This window comes from Gorilla gorilla, chromosome 2 (assembly GCF_029281585.2).
Source record: "Gorilla gorilla gorilla isolate KB3781 chromosome 2, NHGRI_mGorGor1-v2.1_pri, whole genome shotgun sequence".
In the NCBI taxonomy this organism is placed as follows: Eukaryota; Metazoa; Chordata; class Mammalia; order Primates; family Hominidae; genus Gorilla; species Gorilla gorilla.
The window spans coordinates 114384972-114392487 of NC_086017.1; the positions used below are offsets into that span (position 1 = coordinate 114384972).

General features: G+C 35.5%; 1 pseudogene; it reads right to left on the reverse strand.

Annotated features, from left to right (window-relative positions):
* Window positions 1-2800: 2800 nt before the first annotated feature.
* On the reverse strand, window positions 2801-4644 carry LOC109026209 (afadin- and alpha-actinin-binding protein-like; annotated as a pseudogene).
* Window positions 4645-7516: the final 2872 nt, after the last annotated feature.

Consider the following 7516-nt stretch of genomic DNA (forward strand, 5'->3'; position numbering starts at 1 on the left):
CAAAACATTGTTCCCTATGCTCTGAGAAGATGTAGAATTAACCAACTTTTTGTTTTAAAGACACCTAAAATATCTGAAATCAAGTTGTTATTTATCAAGGAAATTGTGTTACTTTGCAATGGTGTCTTCTTAAAAGAGAAGGCTAAAATAATCTAATTATTTTCCATTAATGAAATGGAGATGCTTCAGATTAGCCTTTGAAGAAGAATGTTATGTGAACAGCAACACACACACACATACACACACACAGACACACACAATCTCATCAGGAATTTCAGTAGTAAAATCACTTCTAAATCAGATTAACCCTAAATTAGAGGGTCCCATGTTTTTCCAGGATAGATCTAGAGTGAACATTTTGTTTTTGACAGAACACAGTTAGCATGCTTCCTGAGATCCTAGAGGATTAGAAAGAAATCTCTTGAAAAAGGTATTCACTCATTGTAATATGTAATGATCCTCACCTTATACTCAACTGGGTAACAAATTAGTTGTTGATGTATAGCTGACTACGTGCATTATTGTCTAAATTGGGCACATTGACAATCAAAAGGAATTACATTAATTATTATGGCAAGAAAACAGGGGTAAACTGAGATTTTTCCAGGCAACCATTTTAAGTATAGTCACATAAATTATTTATGTACTCCTATTTTCTCTCCTAATAAGTGAACAATAGCAAGCTAAGATAACCTCCCTCAGCCCTGGTTTGACAGTCCGTAATATATGCACACTTCCTAGAGTAGTCATGATGATAAAACCTGAAATTTATTAAATAACTTCGAGAATACTAAAAACTCTCTGTATTTGGATTTATATTTGTATATGTATATGTGTTTTTGTATCTAAACTGCATATTTTTATTATTTAAGTTGTAAATACTAAGAGGGCAGTAATTTGTCTTACTCAGCACTGATACTGTGTAATATTTAGTCATTCATTTTTAGATTACTGACAATTTTCTATTACTTTTCTTCTAAATTCTTCAATGTGATCAGGCATAACTTTATCATTGAAATGAAAACTAACTGAATTTTTTTATGACTTGCAGTGTCTGAAAACTGGCAGTTATTTCTTTTTTGGAAAAAACATAGAAATGAAAATATCAGGAAGAAAGAAAAAAGAAGGAATATGAAATAGAACAAAAAAAGTCTTAAGAGAATGTTGATCTATTGCTCACTATACAATTTGCTAATTTTTGACGAGATATTTGAGAAACACGTTTATTCATTGTTAGGTGTTCAATACCACAAATGTGAACAATGTTAGACATTTTAAAATGAAAAAGATATAATTTTGGCTCCAGATAATGATCCAGGGTATAATTTTTCCACAAGTTTCTTGAAGAGGGCAATATGTTTCATGATGAAAGGATTCCATTGTCAAGTAAATTTGAAAAACCTTAATTAAGCAAATGTAAAGAGGTTAAAATTTCTTTGTTATTTTTGTTGACTTTCTCCTATATGATTTCTCAAAAACTTTAATGTTTAATGCATGTTGTTAATTTCCAGAGGGAAAGGAAATACGAGTCATTTTTCAAACTGAGTTAACTACAGAACACATTTTGAAGAATTCTCATTTAATGACTTGCAGTGCCCTCAGGAGTTCTCACTGTGGCCATACAAATCATTTGTCCAGACTTTGAAACTATGGCTGGGTAGAGGAAACCTGAATCATTTAAATTCTGTTTTCTCGATATATAGAAAGTTTAACTCCTTCAACTTCTTATTCTAACTTATGAAAATATTCAGTTTTATTACTCTTTACCTTTAAATTGTGACTAAAAATATCCAATCACAATCTATAAAAAATCCAATCACAACCTATATTTATTTCCATGACACCCAAACATTAGGAATAGTACTCAACATATTGGCTATATGTGTCAGCTTCTAAATAAAGCAAGAATATATATTTTCTTTTGCAAAGCTTGCAAGTCATCGTAGGTCTAAATCTCAGAATACGAAACACCCAAATAAAGAAGCTCTTCAGAGGGATTATTTATTTATGTCTTAGATTTTTATTGCTTGGCATTTTCCTATTTTCTTATGCTCTCTCTTATCCTGGAAGAAAGCAAAAGCATGGCTAGGTGAGATTATGTGTTAGCACTCTACAAAATCTCTGGCCTTGCTTTGCAAAATGTCTTCAGTATTGAAAGAGGAAAGACACATTTTTCACTGGTAATTATTTAGTAAATAAAGTATTCTCTGTCTGGTATAGACTCTATGATGCAATTTTAAATTACTCTGTTTGGGCAATTAATCAAAATATACAGGGGTGCTAAAATATTAATATTTTGGCTATTCCAAGATTATTTTCTTCATGAAGGAGTCTGGCATGCCACAGAGAGTTCTGCTTCTTGGGCCACAAGACTGTCCGTTAGTCCTCAAACCCTCAGTACCATGGGCTGCAAGAATGGATCAAGTTCTGCTGAGGCAAAGTTTTTTGCAAACATGGCTTTTCACAAGAAATTTAAATTGTTAGTTACTCTGTAGATATGTTCAAATCTTCTCTGCTGCCACTTTGGTGTAACTGATCTTCCTGCCTCTGAATGTCCTCCCCTCAAAGCCGATATACTGCTAAGTTATAAGCAAAGACCTGACCATGTAACCCTCCCCCTTAGCTCTGGTGCCTTCTTATTACCTACAGAGCAATTATATATCAAGGCTCGGCTTATGTTAATAACTTTACAGAGCTTTTTATTTCTTTTTTTTTTTTTGTATTAGTGGATATAATTGACTTCAACTTAGAAGTGAAATGTGGTGAATAGGTTAATGAAAAGAAATTCCAGTCCCCATGTCTAAGGTAAGTCATCTTTTTCTCCACGAGAAATTGTGTGGGTCAGGGAGCATGTAATATGGTAATCTTCCTATGATGCAGGTCTTGCTGTCATGCTTCATTTCTCGTTTGTAGATTCTCTTTCAACATGATTTGGTTCAGTTTATTCAGGAGTTATATTCAGTACATTTATTGAAGTATGTTCAGATACACAGGAATGCATCTGAAAAGAAATCTTCAGTAGAAGGTGAAGCAAGAAGACATTCAGTAAGTTTAGACACGCAAACTGGAGACCATTACGCGCACACTGAGGTTTCCTTTCCATTGCCTGGAGTGCACTGTAAGATTGTCCCGATCAGAACTTCCTCAGAAGACACTGAAAAGTTTAACATTTTTTGAGTTCTGGTGGTTAATGGTAGTCATATCTAAAAGCTGTTGCTTTAATCAACTGGCTCTTGTTTTTTTCTTTTTTTCTTTTTTTTTTTTTTTTTTGCAAACACGTTTCTCTCCAAACCTAGGTGAATAGCGGCTTCTGTAAAGCTTCATCTTTCTCTCTGAAAATTATTTTTTTGCTCTTTAAAAAGGGGCCATCATTTGTGGCATCCCTTTTCTTCCAAATAACAGTCTCATAATAGTGCAGTGGTATCATCATCACAACCAGTAGTGAGGTGTTGCTGTAAAAGTTGCTGCTGAGTTTTAATCATTTCTTTACATTTCTGAATTTCTAATTTGAGTTTTTCAGCTTCCTGTTCATGGTCTTGTTTTGAGATTAAATCTTCATCATTAAATTTTCTAAGTGTACCTTTGAAACGTGGCTACCAAGTTTTTCTCCATGACTTTTCAAAATTCCCCACTGTTTTCTGATGCTGTTTGTAGGCTGTTCTCTCACAGTTTCACAGGAAAGTTCCCAGATACTGTCTCTGCTCATTTCCCAGCATCTTCTTCAACATCTGAGATAACAGTTCCTGTACTACCATCTTCTCTTTCTCTAGGTTTCTTTTGAGGAGAAAGAAGAAAAAACATATCCTTTTCCATTTGGTGAAGAAACTTCTTCATTATCAGCATTTTCCATTAGGAATTGTTTGTGACAATACTCATAATCATTCAAGATAATTTTATACATTTCATCAAATTCCTGACTTCTGTCTTACCAGTTTTCCAGAGGCCTCTTTTTCCATCAGCTCTCCCCACATTATTTAAAATGTCTAAAGCTATTTTTAATTCTTTTTTGTTCATAAAAGGTTGATGTAGACTTTCCTTCAGTTTGTTATATTCACACTCTTTTCATATCATATCATGATAATACTGAATAGCTCAATTTACAATAATGTTTTGTAATTTCTGTACCTTATCCTTCTCATTTTTCAATAGCTGATTCAAATTCCTGTTCTTGCATTGTAACAGTCTCTTTCCTGAAGCTCAATCATTTCCCTCTTGGAGGTTTCCAGTTTCTTAAGTTTCATTTAGCAGTTCTGTAGATGGTCCATGTCACCTCCCAGTTCCAGGTTCTGTGTTTCCTGAGCTACAAGGTCCTTCTACTGAAGTAGTAGTAGCTCATTCATATAATTTAAAAGAGCTGCCATATTTATTTCTTTCTATCTCTTTACCTTTGGATCCTTCACATAATTGAGGAAAGCCAAAAGTAGTCAATTCTGGATCAAGATATAAATACTCTGTTAAATATTATCATTTATGCAGAAGGCACCAACAAAAGATGTGCACATTTTTAAATAAAACTATTGAGGAACATGACACTTGCTATAAGTATAAACTTGGTGGTGATATCTTTGCTTCTGAGCTATACTTAGAGAGAGTTTTGCTTTGTGAAGACAGACCTGGGTTTGTAACAGCCATCCAGTCTCTCATGGCTATCTCTATAGCCAGGATTCCTGAGGAACTAGTTCAACAGTGAAACATGTAGTCCAGCTGTTGTCAATCTTTTATGCAGGCATCTCTTCTTATGTTTCCCCTGAGGATTAAGTGAGATAATACATAAAATAGTTAGCACACTGCTTGGTTCATGGAACACAAATCATTAATGTTAGCTATCATCATCATCATCAGCTAGACACAGATCAGCTAGACACAGGACTGTTTAGTATAAATGACAGGATATTGAAACCTCCACGGCCGTCAGAAGTGGCAGTGAGTTGCTGCTGGGTGTCCTAGCTCACCTCCCGCAGCATTGAAGGGTCAGGAAAAGTGGAATGGAATGTAGGGCCTTGCGCTGGTGGCCCCTCCTTCCAGGCTTTTATTTATTTTAGAAAACTATTACTCCAAACCCAGCTCAGAGGTTTTTTATTTTTGTTTGTTTTTTTGTTTGTTTTGACAGTCGCCCAAGGCTGGAGCACAGTGGCATGATCTTGGCTCACTGCAACCTCCGCCTCTCAGGTTCAACCAATTCTCCTTCCTCAGCCTCCCAAGTAGCTGGGATTACAGGCGTGTGCCACCACGGCCAGCTAATTTTTGTATTTTTAGTAGAGACGGGGTTTCACCATGTTGGCCAGGCTGGTCTTGAACTCCTGAAGTCAGGTGATCTGCCTGCCTCGGCCTCGTAAAGTGCTAGGATTACAGGCGTGAGCCACCACGCCCAGCTGCTCTGAGATTTTTATGTTCTTTGATTTATCATTCATGCAATCAAAACTTTTCAGTTCATATTATTTATATTTAAGTCTTTATTCAATTAATGTTCATTGAACATCTCTTCTGTGCCTGGCACTTTTCAAGACACTGAGGATATATTGAGGAAAAAAGGAGACATAAAAGAAGATAAAATCCTGTGGCTTCATAGAGTTTAGCTTGTATTGGCGTAGGAAAAAAGTAAAACATATAAGCGAAATACGTAATGTATTAGAAAGTAAATACTGCAGATTAAATGTGAGGAATGACATTGGAGCGCACAAAGAAGTGTTTAAAGTTTGGTTTAATTTTATACTGGGTGGATTAGGATAAGTCTCCTGAGATGGTAGCATTTCAGCAAAGTTTGTGGGACAGGTGGAGGTGGGACACGTGGGGAAAGCTATATGGCTTTTTAGAGGAAAGGCCAGTGCAAAGGACATGGGGTGGGAAAAGGTCTCATATATTTGGGTAACAACTAGAAAATTAGTGTTGCTACATCAGGATGAACAAGGAGAGTGATAAGAAAAAAAATAAGACTCAAGAAGTAAAGAGGACCCAGATGGCATAGTGCCCTCTAGGTGATTAAAGCACTATGGGCTTTTACTCTAAATGAGATAGTAAGATACACCCAATGAGATGATAAAACCATAGAGTATTTGAGCAGCAGTGAGGACTGTTTTTCTCCATGTTTTTATTTTTCCTGCTATTTTGGTTCCACTAATACTTTGGGTGGCCATTAACAACAGTAGTATGTTTCTCAAGATTAGGTTCCTTGAAGAGGAGATTCATTTCTTCACACATAGTAGGGATTCTATAAAGCATTTACTCTATGACTATCAGTCGACACATTTTTATTAAGGGCAATTTCACATATTTAAATATTCAATTACCAAAAATCATGGAGTAACATTCTAATTAGATGACTAAAAATCAATTGAAGGAGAACAAATTGTTTGAAGCACTCTATCTAATGCATTTTATCTGCAGCATTTTTCCCCAGATATCATACTCTGTTAGGATTAATCACACAACAATCCCAAAGCAGTTTGCACTATATGAAGTACTTTTAAAATAGTTTGTTGTAAAAGTTACATTTTTTTCTGTTATAAATTATTCTAACTTCACAAATATGCCCAAAACACATTACCTAATATTTTGACCTGTAAACATAAAATTGCCATTTTAGAAACATTTAGAGGAGTGTTTACAGTTAAACTAATTTATTTTTTCACATATCCTATTATTACTTATTTATTTATTTATTTTTATTTTAAGTTCCAGAATACATTTGCAGAATGTGCAGGTTTGTTACACAGGTATACATGTGCCATGGTGGTTTGCTGCACCTATCAACCGCTCATCTAGGTTTTAAGCCCCACATGCAATAGGTATTTGTCCCAACGTTCTCCCGCCCCTTAACCCCCAACCCCTATGTTTTTCCCCTCCCTGCGTCCATGTAATGCTCCTTGTTCAACTCCCACTTATGAGTGAGAACATGTGGTATTTGGTTTTCTGTTCCTGTGTTAGTTTGCTGACAAAGGTGGCTTCAAACTTCATCCATGTCTCTACAAAGGGCATGATCTCATTCTTTTCTTTGGCTGCATAGTATTCCATGGTGTATATGTGCCATATACTCTTTATCCAGTCAATCATTGATAGCCATTTGGGTTGGTTCCAAGTCTTTGCTATTGTGACTAGTGCGGCAATAAACAGACATGTGCATATATCTTTGTAGCAAAATGATTTATAATCCTTTGGGTATATATCTAGTAATGGGATTGCTGGGTCAAATGTTATTTCTGGTTCCAGATCCTTGAGGAATCGCCACACTGTCTTCCACAATGGTTGAACTAATTTACACTCCCACCAACAGTCTAAAAGTGTTCCTATTTCTCTACAGCCTCACTAGCATCTATTGTTCCTGAATTTTTAATAATCGCCATTCTGACTGGCATGAGATGACACCTCATTGTGATTTTGATTTGCATTTCTCTAATGACCTTTGATATTGAGCTTCTTTTTCATATGTTTGTTGGCCGCATAAATGTCTTCTCTTGAGAAGTGTCTGTTCATATCCTTTGCCCACTTTTTGATGGGGTTGTTTGGTTTTTCCTTGTAA